The 15,740-nt window shown below is 38.0% G+C and overlaps 1 long non-coding RNA gene across 2 annotated transcripts in view; it reads left to right on the forward strand.

Annotated features, from left to right (window-relative positions):
- LOC125169696 (uncharacterized) overlaps window positions 1-11,866 on the forward strand; it is a 41,271-nt gene extending 29,405 nt beyond the window's left edge. For both annotated transcript variants that reach the window (XR_007153771.1, XR_007153770.1), the window contains exon 4: window positions 11,236-11,866. This is a non-coding gene — a long non-coding RNA (uncharacterized LOC125169696). The remainder of the gene's footprint in view (window positions 1-11,235) is intronic.
- The last annotated feature ends 3,874 nt before the right edge of the window (window positions 11,867-15,740 follow it).

The raw sequence follows: 15,740 nt of genomic DNA on the forward strand, positions 1-15,740 counted from the left end.
TACAAATTTCAACATTGAAACCTAATTTTTCGAAGATTATGCAAATACAAATGCTGATGAGTCACAACATCATGGTAAAAACAATGATCCAAGCCCCTCCCCCAGTCATGCTCTGTCTCTCTGTCTCTCTCTCTCTCTTTTTCTCTCTTTGTCAATGTGGGGCTCTCTCTCAAAAGTAAATAAAAATTTTTTAAAAATTTTAATAAGTAACTAAATAAAGTTTATTTTTAAGTAATTTCTGTACTCAATGTGGGACTCGAGCTCACAACCCCAAGATCAAGAGTTATATGCTCTACCAACTGAGCCAGCCAGGTGCCCCTGTACAGCCATTTTAGATTATTTGGCAGTTTCTTATAAAGTGAAATATACCTTTAACATATAATTTAACAATCTCACTCCTAGATGTTTACCCAAATGAAATGAAAACTTGTGGCCATACACAGACTTCTACATGAATACTTATAGCTTTATTTTAATCACCCAAAATTGGAAACAACTCAATGTCTATCAGCTAATAAATAGAAAATAATTATGGTACATTTAATGGTACATCCATATGATGAAATATGACTTAGCAACAAAAGGAAACATATTTGTGCAATCCCTATCAAAATGACACTAGCATTCTTCACAGAGCTAGAACAATCAATCCTAAAATGTGTATGGAACCAAAAAACACTCCGAATAGCCAAAGCAATCCTGAAAAAGAAAACTGAAGCTGGAGGCATCACCATTCTGGACTTCACGCTGTATTACAAAGCTGTAATCTTCAAGACAGTATGGTACTGGCACAAAAACAGACATTCAGATCAATGAAAAGAATAGAGAACCCAGAAATAGACCCACAAAGCTATGGCCAACTAATCTTTGACAAAACAGGAAAGAATATCCAATGGAAAAAAGACAGTCTTTTCAGTAAATGGTGTTGGGAAAACTGGACAGCGACACGCAGAACGAACCTGGACCACCTTCTCATACCATACACAAAAATAAACTCAAAATGGATGAAAGACCTAAAGGTAAGACAGGAAGCTATCAAAATCCTAGAGGAGAAAACAGGCAACAACCTATTTGACCTCTGCTACAGCAACTTCTTACTTGACATATCTCCAGAGACAAGGGAAACAAAAGCAAAAATGAACTATTGGGACCTCATAAAAATAAAAAGCTTCTGCATGGCAAAGGAAACAATCAGCAAAACTACAGGGCAACCGATGGAATGGAAGAGGATATTTGCAAACGACATATCAAATAAAGGGTTAGTATCCAAAATCTATAAAGAATTTATCAAGCTCAACACCCAAAACCAAATAATCTAGGGAAGAATGGGCAAAAGACATGAATAGACACTTTTCTGAAGAAGACATCCAGATAGGTAACAGACACATGAAAAAATGTTCAGCATCACTCATCATCAGGGACATACAAGTCAAAACCACAATGAGATACCACCTCACACCTGTCAGAATAGCAAACTTGAACATTCATGCAGCAACAGATGTTGGCAAGGATGTGGAGAAAGAGGAACCCTTTTACATTTCTGGTGAGCATACAAACTGGTGCAGCCACTCTAGAAAACAGTATGGAGTTTCCTAAAAAAATTAAAAATAGATCTACCCTATGACCCAGCAATTGCACTACCAGTTATTTACCCAAAGGACAAAAATGCTTATTTGAAGGAGCACATGCACCCCAATATTTATAGCAGCACTATCAACAATAGCCGAAGTATGGAAGGAGCCCAAGTGTCCACTGACTGATGAATGGGTAAAGAAGATGTGGTATATATATATATATAATGGAATATTACTCAGCAATCAGAAGGAATGAAATTTTGCCATTTGCAACAACACGGATGGAATGAGAAGGTATTATGCTAAGTGAAACAAGTCAGTCAGAGAAAGAAAAATATCATATGATTCCATTAGTATGTGGAATTTAAGATCCAAAACAGATGAACACAAGGGGTGGTAAGCAACAATAGTGTACAGAGAGGAAGAAGAATGATAAGAGATTCTTAAATACAGAGAACAAACTGAGGGTTGCTGGAGGGGTTTTGGTTGGGGGGGATGGGCTAAATGGGTGAGGGGCATTAAGGAGGGCACTTGTTGGGATGAGCACTGGGTATTATATGGAATCACCAAATTCTATTCCTGAAATCATTATTACATACTATGTTAGTTAACTTGGATTTAAATTAAAAACAATACAAATTTTAAAAAAAAGAAAACATATTTGTTTATCCATTCACCCTTTGATGGACATTTGGGCTGGATCCAGCTTAGAACAATTAAAAATAAACTTGCTATAAATATTCAGGATCAAGTCCTTATGTAGGTGTATGTTTTCATTTCCTTGGATAAATACCAAAGAGTAGAATTGTTGGTTTGTGCTGTAAGGGTATTTTTAATTTCATTTTTTTTTTTTTAATGCCGAACTGTTTTCCAAAAGGGTCACTCCAGAAATCTTTGAATCAAGTTCCTTCATATTCTCTCCAACACATGACGTTATCAGTTTTTTTGTTTTTTTGTTTTTTTTCATTTTAACTACTGCAATGGATGGGCAGTAGTATCTTATTTTGGTTTTAATTTACATTTCCCTGATGACTTATGATATTGAACTTTTTTTTTCATGTTCACTTTTAAAAAACAGACTCTTTCTTTCTTTCTTTCTTTCTTTCTTTCTTTCTTTCTTTCTTTCTTTCTAGAAAACTTTTATGTTCACAGCCTTCCCTGGATTCTCTGCATCCTCCCCTGATCTCTTACATACTGATTTTCTAAGGCTTTGTCCTGAGCCTTCTTTTCTCTACAGTCTCTTTTCTCTTCAGTCTTGTCAGATCAAGTCCCTTTACTCTTTGGGCTTCAGATACCATCCAGATGCTAATGATTTTATAGTATTTAATAGTAGTAACAGTGAATGGTTAATAAACAAAATGTCATATTTCTGCTACTACATTATGATACTTTTCAAACAGGAAGAGTGTCTCAGAGTCCTCACATTGCCTAGCAAAGGATAGGTAGACATCCAATTAAGGTATAAAGTTAAATGCTGTATGCTTCCTTCCTTCAATACGTGACTTTGTGTTATATTTAAAAAGAGATACAATTGATCCAAGGAAATAAACAATAGATATAGACATATATATGTCTCTATATATATACATAAAAAGACTTCAGATAGAATGTTCAGTGAAAGATCTAGGAGGTGATAGCTCTTGAACATGGGCTTAAGGGGAAGTGCAATTTGAATAGGCAAAACAGGGGGTGCCTGGGTGGATCAGTAGGTTGAGCGTCCGACTTTGGCTCAGGTCATGATCTTGTGGTTGATGAGTTCGAGCCCCGCGTGGGGCTCTGTGCTAACAACTCGGAGTTCGGAGCTTAGAGCCTGCTTCAGATTCTGTATCTCCCCCTCTCTCTGCCCCTCCCCTACTCATGCTCTGTCTGCCTGTCTCTCTCTCTGTCAAAAATAAATAAACATTAAAAAAAATTTTTTTTAAATGAATAGGCAAAACAGATAGAACAGCATATTCCTGGTGTAAGGGGTGCTGTGAGTGTGTTAGGTATTAGGGAACAGTGTCTATGTGATAAATACAATAGTACCTCACCTCTGAATTATAGAGATCTTTCACATCCACTTGGTTCAGCTAAATTACAACATGACTTGGTCTGGTTGGCACAGTAAGCTGTACTATCTCCACTTTACAGATGAGTGAGAGTGAAGTAACGTGGCAGGTAAAAGGCAGAGCCAGGACTGGAAACCTCTCTTTAGCCTTCTTTCTAAAACTACTTATCACTCTGGGGCATTTGTAGAAACTGAAGTCCATATACTTCGATTTTTTTTCCAGCTCAAGATAGGTTTACTCTTGAAAACCTTGCATTAAAAATAAAGGCAAGTTGTTGGGGGAATGGGTTAAGTGGGTGACAGTGTGGTAGGGACCCCTCCCTAAAGAAAAAAAAAACAACAACCCAAAGACAACCTGACTATACGCTTATGTGACAACATCCCTCAAGACCTTGTAACATGAGACCACTTAATCAGACTACATGTTTGTGTGTTACCATGTATAGGAGACAAAGTAGTAGAAAAAATATAAAAAACTATGCCACATGGCATTTGGGGCTCAATTCTTTGGGTACGAACCCAACTGAGCAGTGCTGGCATGAATAAAGTGGCTTCCTGGAAAGAAAAGCCTAGGTGTCATGACTCTGTGTGAGAATCCTGCTACAATGGGCATTAAGGAGGGCGCTTTTGGGAATGAGCACTGGGTGCTATATGTAAGTGATGAGTCACTAAAATCTACTCCTGAAACCAATACTACATTGTATGTTAACTACCTAGAATTTAAATTTAAAAAAAAGAAAAGAAATATTGAGATAGCACCGTGTGTTTCAACAGCAAAAATAAATAAGATAAAAATAAAAATAAAGATTCAAAATTTAAAAAGGCAAGTTAATCACATAAGTGAAATGGGATTATACAGTGCAAAAACACATAATTTGCAGCAATAGCCACTTTTATTCCAAAGATATTTTTCAGATCTTTCATAATTTGCTGATAGGAATGACAATTTCTAACTTAATTATTTTAGGTATCTTTCTAAGCTTCTTATATTCCATTTATACCCAATTGTGACTGCAGGGCTATTTCTTACACTTCCATTGTATTTGACCAGGATAAAGCTTCAAATTAATTTTCTCTATAGCTGCATGTGAAAGAGATGTAGAGTAATAGCACTGACTCAGCACATAAATAGTAGAACTTAAAGAGGGTAAAAGTGAATTCCACAGTGGTCATCTGTCATGGTTAAGGAATAAGATTTATTTGGGAAATAAAAATGAAGGGTCAGCAAAAGGAGATGTGTAAACTTCAGGCCCCACAAAAACCTACATCCAGCCCTTCCTAGAGATCTTAGAATCTACCTCATTTGCTGAGGGGTGCCTTGGGCTCAGTTGGGTGAGCAGCCGACTCTTGATTTTGGCTCAGGTCATGATCCCAGGGTCATGGGAGCCTGCTTGAGATTCTCTCTCTCTCTCTCTCTCTCTCTCTCTCTCTCTCTCTTTCTCTCTCTCTCTCTCCCCCTCCCCCCCCCGTCTCTCTCCCCAACTCATGCTCTCTCTCTCTTAAATAAAAAATAGAGTCATGAAGACAATCTGTAAAATATTAAATATTTCAAACTCCTTAAAACATTAAAATATAAAACATTCAAATATACCAAAGACAAACAGCTTATTCCCAAACATACCATAAAAATATTAATACTATGATTTTGGTTTGCTTCATCATCTTAATATGTATTTCTTAATAGAATTCTGCATTCTTGTCAAGGAAAGACAATTCCTATATGTTATACATTTGTCACAATTTGGTCTACGACTTACTTTTACTGTAAGATACCATTGATATCAAGTCTGTTAGGAAGGGAGGAGAGGGGAAAGTAGAAAAATAGCCCTGCCTACCTTAAATTGGTAGATGCTACCAATATTTACAGAAATATTCTGAAAATTACTGACAGGCTAAGATAATTTAAGTCGTCTTGAAACACATTGTCATTCAACCCCTGCATACAGCCCGGCACATAATAGATTATCAGTGAATAATTATTGTATAAATTAGTGTTTAAGTTATTGTATAAATGAATAATCTTGTTTTACTCTTCTTAAAGGTGTTAGAAATTTGGCAGCAGAATATTTATTTATATAGCCCACCCTGATCTCAAATTCAGCATGTTTGAAGCCACAGTTATAAATCATTGTTTCCCTAAATGTGTTCCACCATCCCCAAAATGTTCTCCTGTATCCTGTTTTCATTAATTATTGTTGCATAATAAACCACTCCAATAATTAGTGTTTTTTAAAAGCAGTCATTTATTTGTTCATGATTCCGCAGTTTTTTGGAGAGCTCAGTGGCAATGGGTTCTCTGTTCATATAGTGTCAGGTGAAGTCGTTGGTGTATCTGGGAGCTAAGCCAGGCTAAAATATTCCAGACTGCCGTCCTCATACATCTGGGGCCTTGGCATGGAGTGTGGAAGCCAGAATTTCTCACTTGAAGCCCCTGGTCTCTTACTACTCAGTAGTCTAGTCCAAGCTTATTTACGTGGTAGCTGGATCCCTTCAAAGCAGAAGCTTCTGAAGGTTTGTGTTTGGGTGTTCTAGAATGTCCCTTCTAATACATTCTGTAAATCAAAACAAGCCACAATCTAGTTCAAGTTCAGGGAGGGAGCAGGGAGGAGAATTGGATTCTACTTTTGATTGGTGGAGTGACATGCACATGCAAAGTTAGGAGGGATTGTTGGCAGCTGTCTTTAGCTGTCTTCCCACAGTCTATCATCTAGAATTTATCTTCCACTCATATGCAAAATACATTAATCTACCCCGCTCCCCCCCAGATTTCATCCCGTTACTTTGCTAGCCCAAAATCCAAGATCTTGTCATCTGTACTAAATCCAGATGAGGATGAGACTCCTCAGGTTCAGTTAACCTTGATCTGGAGATCTGCAAGTTAAAAACACCTGTCTCCCCACCGCCCATCCTGACATGGGTAAGAAAAGGATAGAGCAACTGCAAGAGAAACTCATGTCCTGAAAGCAGGAAACATAAGACCACATAGTAGTCATGGTCCATTTCTGAAACCTGGCCAGCATACGTGGCCATGCTCCAAACTCCAGACATGGGTCCTAGTTCTGTTCTCCGGGAATTTTCTGAATTCACTGTTCTATTGATTCTTGGTTTTGGACTCTTTGGGATCTTTGCTCTGCCTAAGTTATCATTTTTTTGTTTACATAAGTAATTCTCACAGCCTGCTTTCTTCCATTAGAAGTTTAGGGTCTAGAGGCTTCTTTCAAAGTGAACTGTCTTTGTTCCTTGGTACAAGAAGATGATGCTTTTGCTGGGGCAGTTCTTTTAATGACTTTGGAAGTTTTATATAAGTCATTCTGGGGTTCACTCTGTGCTTCAAAAGCAATATTGATAGTTGTTTCCAAGACAAACCTCTCTCTTCTTGGGGCACATTAGGCTACCATGGGACGATGTCCTTAGGATTCTTAGAAACCTTCCCATGGAACTCTATGGGCTTGTATGACACTTCCTTAAGTCACTCTGAAGTCTTAACAGAAGTTCTTACAGCTGCACCATTGACTTGATCATGACTGCATTTTACTGGCAGAGCTCTGAATTTTAACTTTGCCCTGAGAATATCTCTTGCCTTGAGACATTTTTGCCTGCTGGGAAGACTGTCATAGACTGTATATGTCCTCTAAATTCCACTTGAAAATTGAACAATCCCTTTTTACCCTCACCTTTCTCTTGAATACTTTATCATATGTTTTTGCTAAAAGAGACCGATTGACAATTTTAATGTTCTGTCTGGAAATCTGCATAAACAGATCTATAGGTTCACTGAATACTTTTTCTCTTCCAAGCTACTACAGTTAGCAGACTTGCTAATTGTTCCGCTACTACACCCATACATACATGGTTCCCCTTCCAATCTCCAATAAATTTTATTTTTGCTATTTCTCTTATCTTTATTGATGAGATAAAGGCTGCTTTTCTGGCCTCCCCCAATAGTCTCCTTGTATCTGTCCATTCTCTGTCCACCACCCAGTCCAAAAGCTAATGCTGCATATCTTATGCTTTTTGTTGTAATTGAATTCCATACTCAGTACCAATTTCTCTATAAGTTCTCTATTACTGGCTCCCAAACTATCCCCAAACTTAATGGCTTAACACAATTATTTATAATTTCTCATGATTCTTTGAGTTGGCTAGGCTCAACTGAATAGCAAATCTGTTAACATGATATTTGTTGACCAGGATTACTCTTATGGCTACATTCAGCTGGGAGCTCAGATGAAGCTGAAACGTTCAAGATGACCCCTTGAAGGAAAGGTCCATAACTGTACAGTATAACTGCACAATATAACTTTTGCTATAGTCCATTGGTCAAAACAAGTCACAAGGCAATATGGATGAGAGGAGCAGCGTGTGTTCTAAGAAGAATTGTTGACAGTCATTTTTGGAGTTTAAGATTCTGCACTCAATTTCAATTATGTGGGAGTTTTTTCTCCATACCAAGCAAATCTCTGACACCAGCTGGGTGTCCTACAGTTTAACTCAACTCAGTTCAATTCTGACCCTATCCACCTGCAGTTAGCATGCAATCCCACAGTATAAGGGCTTTGTCCCACAAAACTACTCCCACACAGTTCAGATATCAATCACAAGTGCAGGTTGTCACCTGTGCTTCTGACCAGCAATAAATCTGAGGTTCCCATGACCCCCTTTCTCATCTCAGGTTCAATTAATTTGATAAAGTAGCTCACAAAACCCAGGGAAACATGTTTACCAGTTTATTAAGTGGTGTGATGAAAGATACAGATGAAAAGCCAGATGAAGAGATATTATATTGCAAGGTATGGAAGCATCCTAAACACAGGAGCTTCTGCCTCTGGGGAACTGGGGTATGTGGATGTGAACACCGACCCTGGAAGCACTCTGAACCCCATACTATAGGGATTTTCTGGAGGCTTCCTCATGTACTAACGATCATTTATTAACTCCATTTCCAGCCTCTCTCTGCTGAGGTATGGGGTGTGGGGCTACAAATTCCAAACTTCTAATCATAGCTTGGTCTTTCTGGTTATCAGCCTACCTCTAGGGCCATCCAGGAGTCCACCTAGAGTTGCCCCATTAGAACAAAAGAGTCTCCCAGTGCTCTCATCTCTTAGGAATTTACAAGGGTTTCAGGAGCTCTGTGCCAGGAATGTGACAAAGACCAGATATATACTTTTTATTTTAAATCACAATATCATAAATTATTTCTCAGACCCCCCACAGCTCTTTGGCTTTTGTTGATTGTACTGTTCAAGAAGTCACATTAGGCTTGCATACAAAAATATCTTGGATTTATCCATCTCTTAAATTGAATCCAATTATTTATCCAATTATTTTATTAATCGTTTCTGCAAAATAGCTATTAAATATGTTCTTTTATTTCTATTCTCCTAGCTTCCACTCTAGTTTAGATCATAGATCCCTCTAGTTATGAGCAAAAAATCAAATTGCATGACAAAAATCTATAAACGCTCAGTATATAAAACCTTCTTCTATAACTAAAATAACACAATTTGACATATTTAATGATATTTGTGGTAGTTACTGTGCCTAGAGATTGGGAATCATAAAAGGAAAGCAGCCCACACAAATAGCTGTAATTTATCATATACAATAAAAAATAAAATTTTAATATTTTCCTCTTTTGTTGATTCTTCATCTTTCTCAGCAGTAACAATGTTTGTGATTTTTTTTGTGTGTGATATCTTGTAGCATTTCATCACTATTCATCATACCACTGCAATGGGTCCTCCATATTACTTCCTGATAGTTGATCTTTTGGGGGTACTATCCCATCTTCAATCATGGCCAGAGTTTAGCTGTTCTTTGTCCTACCCTTGGGAATCTCTTCTTTCTATTCTTTTCCGTGCCTTTTTTCCTGGGAATCTTGATGTAATACGTTAATGCTCCACAAAAAATTCACTTCATTTCCCTTCTAACTTGGCTTAGACTCTATTTTCCTGTGCTACTGACTTGGGGCTTGGCCATGTGACTTGCTTTAAACCAACAGAATATGATGTAATAGGAAATTACGTGAGCACAGGCTTTTCATGTGCCTGCAAAGTTTATCTTGTTTTCTTGTGCTGTGGTGATTTGACCTGAGTGGCTGCTGTAGAAACGTGGAGCACACCTGAACCCTAACCTGCAACATAGAACTTGGAACCCAGAGTCTAGAAATAAGAATCTTGCCTAGAATAGTAAAGGAGCAAGCAACCTACAGATCCTTAAGAGAAAAATGAATGCTTGTAGTTGTAAATTTCTTTCTTTCTTTCTTTCTTTCTTTCTTTCTTTCTTTCTTTCTTAAAGGTAATCTCTACACCTAACATGGTGCTCAAACTCACAACCCCAACATCAGACGTCGCATACTCTTGCAACTGAGCCAGCCAGTCATCCCTATTTATTTATTTTTGAATGCTTGTAGTTTTAAACCACTGAGTTTGGAGTGGTGTATTCTGAAGCATTATTGCAGAAATAGCTGATTAAAACATTTGAGCAGTTACTCTCTTTTCCCTGGTCATAATCCATGAGTCTTGGGACCAAAGAGTTTGAGACTCCAGACCCTTTGTGCCTAGAAGTTGTATATCAGTGGTTTGAGGTGAATACATAACACCAATGCTGCAGGATTGGAGAACTGGAGCACCAGGATAAAGCACCGGAAGGGGGAGATGGCATTTAATAATGACACTCAGATCTCTGACATGTGGACATCTCAGGGGTAGGGAATATGAAAGGATTGTGGGCTGGGATTAAAGAGAATACCAGTTCTGAGCCTGTTGTATAGTACACTTCCAATATTTCCAATTGAAAATATTAATTAACTGATCTCTCTCCCTTGAGGGCAGACACCATGTCCATCTTAATTATATGTCCCCAGCACATATTGACTACTCAGTAAATATTGGTAGAATCTTGAAAATCTTGAAAAATTGAACAGAAAGCCAAGATGTCAAATGTGGCCTACAATGGGCATACATAGTCCCAGAATACCTTGTAATCCACCCCTTTGTATTTAAAGTCGCTAAGACCTATATCTGTTCAGCAATAGTATTAGGTTTAATTTAATATTAGGTTCGAGCAAAAGATCCACTTAATAAAATGGAAAAAAACCCAAGTCTTCTCCCTTCCTGTCTTTGTATTAATTAGATATAAAAACCTTTAAATCCACAAGTAGAAATAAAAAGTCTAGATAAACACAGACATTACTTAGATGCAAAGGAGGTTTGTTCAAAGTTGAAAAGGTCTGTCACCAAACTAAGAGATGCATATTACAGAAAAACTATCTATACAAAACTTTTTATTATTATTATTTTTTTTTTTTTTATTTTAAGTAGGCTCCACACCCAATGTGGGGCTTGAACCCATGACCCTGAGATCAAGAGTCACATGCTGTATTAAAACTGAGCCAGCCTGGCACACCTATGAAAATGTTTTTTCAATGATTAGGAAAATTTAAATGTGGAAAGGATATTAGATATTACAGAATTATTGTTAATTTTCTTAAGAGTGATAATATAGTTATACTGTGGAATGTCCTTATTTCTTTGGAGATACATGCTGAAGTATCTACGGGTGAAGTTTCATGATATCTGTAACTTACATTCAAATTGTTTAAAAATATTGTAGAGGGCAAGATGGAGTCACTTACATCAAGCAGTGACTCATGTCAGGCAACCAAGAGCGTTGCAGCTAAGACCAGATGGTGCTGAAACCGGCACAGACTGATGATGCCCAGAACTGACGACCAGCAGAACCTGAAGAGGCCTCGAATGGCCCAAGGCTGATTAAACTCCTTTAAAAAGGGGTGACTTTTGCAGCAAACTGTCAGACTCTCCAGACACTAACCCTTTCCCATCTGACCACACTGAAAAGGCAACTGGTGCCAAAGCTCTGGCTGACTGGTCTCTGAGCATAGCAGAGATCCTCCACTGCTAGAATATAATAAGCAGTATGCACGGAGAGCTGACCAGACCAGACTGAGGCCTCATCTCTACTAGGCATTCATAGATGGACTTTGAGTTGGGTTTCTCAACTTCTCACCTCTTGCTGTATCTTGTTTGTAGTGTGCTTTACTTTGTGTGATATGTATGAAACCAAGTTAAATGTGTAACAAAATGGCATTGAGTTTGGAATCTTGGACCTGCTTTACAATTATGTTAGCCTTGTTTTGTGATTGAATAAAGCTAACACTGTGGAAAGACACAACTCATGTCTGTGCACTCATAATGTGCTTGTGACAAACATATATATAAATAAAATAGAGATTAAGCAAATGTTAATAATTAAAAATTTTTTAATCTACGTGGAGGGTGTATAGGTATTGTACTATTTTTTCACCTTTCCTGTATGTTTGAAATTTTTCAAAATAAAAATGGAAATAAAGGCTGAAAGATGCAGGTTCATCAAATGGGAGAGAAGAGGAGGGGATGTTTTAAAAATGGATAGAAATGAGAGTGTCCTAGGGGTATCTGGGTGGCTCAGTCAGTTAAGCGTCCACCTCTTGATTTCGGCTCAGGTCATGATCTCACAGTTGTGAGATTGAGCCCTGTGTGGGGCTCTGCACTGGGCATGTAGCCTGCTTAAGGTTCTCTCTCTCCCTCTTCCTCTGTCCCTCCCCCCCACACATGCATGCTCTCTCTCTTAAAAGAAAAAGTTAAATTAAAAAGAAAAAGAAATGAGAATGTTGTAAAGACAGAAATAAATTTTACCTAATTCACAGCTTTGTGGTGAGCTAATTCCCTGTTTGCAATTTATTTATTTGTTGTTGTTTTTGTTTTTTGTATTCCCTGTTTGCAATTTAAAAATATATTTCATCTAACTAAAACATATAAAAATGCTGAAAATACTTATCAAGTTTATACATTAGGAAATGCTCATGGAAACCCACTGTCTGATATATCTGTTCATAAGTTAAAACTTGTAAAAATTGCGGTGCCTGGGTGGTTCAGTCAGTCGAGCATCTGACTTCCGCTCTGGTCATGATCTCATAGTTGGTGAGTTCCAGCAGCTCATGGGGCTCTGTGCTGACAGCTCAAGCCTACTTCAGATTCTGTCTCCCTCTCTCTCTGCCCCTCCCCCACTCACGCTCTGTCTGTCTCTCAAAAAATAAACGTTAAAAAAATTGTAGAAATTATTTTTTCTTATAAGAGCATGAAGGAGATTGCCAGTTGCTAATTTATTATGTAATACAGTTATATTTGGAAATGTGGCTGCCAGTTAAAGACTGCTTCCCAGCTTATGTTGTAGCTGGATGCCTCCATTGACTAAGTCCTATTGAGCAGAAGTATTATATGCCACATTCAGAACAGAACTTTAAAACGTGGAGTGTGCATTTTTTCAAGTTCTTCCCCTTTTTGTAAGTGAGAACACTGCCTAAGACTCAGCTTCAAGCCAAAGAGACACCTAAGTGCAGGGGTTCTTAATCTCAGGTTCATGAACTTGAATGGGAAAATATTATATCCTTGTCTTCACTAGCTTCTAGCTGAAATTAATATTTTCTTTAATTATGAATGTAAACAGCAAACCACATTGTAGTATTAGCAATACCTATGAATTTTCCACCCCAAAAATATTTTCATATCACATTACAATTTTTTCAGATCTCTCTAAATATCATTTATGCTCAACTGTACTTCAAGGTTATGGTGGTTATTAGATCATTGTTAGATTATGATGCTTAATGAATTAAGTATATTTATTATTATATCACTATTTAGAAAACTATTTTGATAACTGTAATCTGGTATAATTTGTTCCCTTTATTTTTTTACATGTTTTTATTTATTTATTTTTGAGAGAGTGAGTGTGCAAGTCGGGGAGGGGCAGAGAGAGAGGCAGACAGAGGACCTGAAGCAGGCTCTACGTGGACAGCAGAGAGCCTGATGTGGGGCTCCAACTAACAAACTGTGAGATCATGACCTGAGCCAAAGTTAGACGCTTAACCGACTGAGCCACCAGGTGCCCTTGTTTCCTTTATTTTTTTTAACTTCTTTTTAAACTTTTTTTAAAAAAATTATTTATTTAGTTTGAGAGACACAGAGACAGCACGGGTAGGAGGGGGCAGACAGAGGGAGAGAGAGAGAGAGAGAGAGAGAGAGAGAGAATACCACGCAGGCTCTGCACTATCAGCGCAGAGGGCCTCCAACCCATGAACCCTGAGATCATGACCTGAGCCAAAACCAAGAGTCGGATGCTTAACCGTGTGAGCCACCCAGGCGCTCGAATTTCTTTCCTTTATATCTAAATGTATTTCATTTTATGCATTAAAAAAATGTATTTTATTTTATGTATCATTTTGAGAGTTGGTCTGTATGCTTGAATAGAGTGCCAGAGGAGTTTATAGCGCAAAAATGGTTAAGAACTATTGCCCTAACCTGAAACTAATACAATATTGTATACAATTATTTTTCAGTCAAAAAACAAAACAAAACAAAAAAGAACTCTTGCCCCAGGCAATGGTGGAGACACAGGATGGAAAGTATAAGATTCGTTTAATGACTGTTTACCCCAGAACCTGCAGGAAACTCGGTTCAGTCACCTCAGGATTGTTACCTAAGAGCACACTAAATAACAACATTTTAAGTCATTGTATGTTGGGGTGTCTTTTAAATAAAAGTTTGCCCTAAATACACAGGGCATAGATGTGGCTAGAAAATATAAAATAATACACCTGAAATTTTGATGTTTATGCGGTTAAATGGCATAATAAGGAATTGGAGGAGTTTCAGAAAGACGGTATGCTGGGACTAGTGTTTGAAGAGATAATAAGCAGGATAGCCTAGAAATGAAAAAAGTCATGAATCTTGAAAATCAGGATATATACCAAAGTTCAAAATAAAATACTGTAAAATAAAAATAAAATAATCTACACCAAGGCCCATCATAGTGAAAGCAAAACTAGATCATCTTAAAAGAAAAAAAAATGCAGTACCCCTGTAACAAAAATATTCTACTGATATTAGAATAATATTCAAGATATATCAGTAATTTAAAAAGCAAGGTCAAAATAGCACATAAAACATGCTACCCATTTGTGGACTGTGTGTGTGTATTATTGTAGTTAACAACCAGCCCACAAATTTCATGGAGGTTAATAAACGACTCTTCTGAACCAGTATAATTTGGCTCCAGGATACCACTGATTGTAACTAAAATAGAATGCAAATCCACAGTGATGGCAAGAGATTTTTTTCCTCCTGACACCAATACATGGTATCTTTCCCCATACAATTTCTCCAACTCTGCATCAACTAAGTGTATTACAATTCAATTCAAGGTAGACACTAATTACCCAGTCCTAATGTCAAACTCCACAGATTTAAGTGATCAGTCTCACAGGAGTGATCACACTTCTTCTTCTTCTTTTTTTTTTAAGTATTTATTTTTGAAGGAGAGACAGAGCATGAGCGGAGTTGAGGCAGAGAGAGAGGGAGACCCAGAATTCGAAATGGGCTCCAGGCTCTGAGGTGTCAGCACAAAGCCCAATGCAGGACTTGAACTCACAAACCACAAGATCATGACCTGAGCTGAAGTCAAACGCTTAACCGACTGAGCCGCCCAGGCGCCCCTAAGGGGGGAATCTCACTTCAGATGCCAGTCACAAGTATCAGGTCCCAGGTTAGCCACACTTCTGTCTAACTTGGCTACAAATACCGGGGTTCCCTCAAGCCCACCCGACTCAGGTTCAACAATTTGCTAGAACAACTTGCAGAACCCAAGAAAATGCTTTACTTGCTATTACAGTTTATTATAAGAGATACAAATGAATAGCCTGATGAAGAAGTACAAGGGTGAGGTCCAGAAGAGTACTGAACCCACGAGCCTGTGGAGCTGGGTGTACCACCCTCGTAACATGTGGATGTATTCACCAACTTGGGAGTTCCCCAAACCTCATCATTTGCAGGGTTTTGTGGAAGTTTCATCTTATGGTTCCTACGTTCAAGCCCTGCTTTGGGCTCTGTGCTGACAGTGAGGAGCCTGCTTAGGATTCTCTCTCTCCCTCTCTCTCTTTTTCTCTCTCTCTCAAAATAAATAAAATAAATAAAAAATAAATAAAATGGGGGTGCCTGGGTGGCTCAGTCAGTTGAATGTTCAACTTTGGCTCAGGTCATGATCTCCCAGTTCGTGAATTT

This window comes from Prionailurus viverrinus, chromosome B4 (genome assembly GCF_022837055.1).
Source record: "Prionailurus viverrinus isolate Anna chromosome B4, UM_Priviv_1.0, whole genome shotgun sequence".
Taxonomy (NCBI): domain Eukaryota; kingdom Metazoa; phylum Chordata; class Mammalia; order Carnivora; family Felidae; genus Prionailurus; species Prionailurus viverrinus.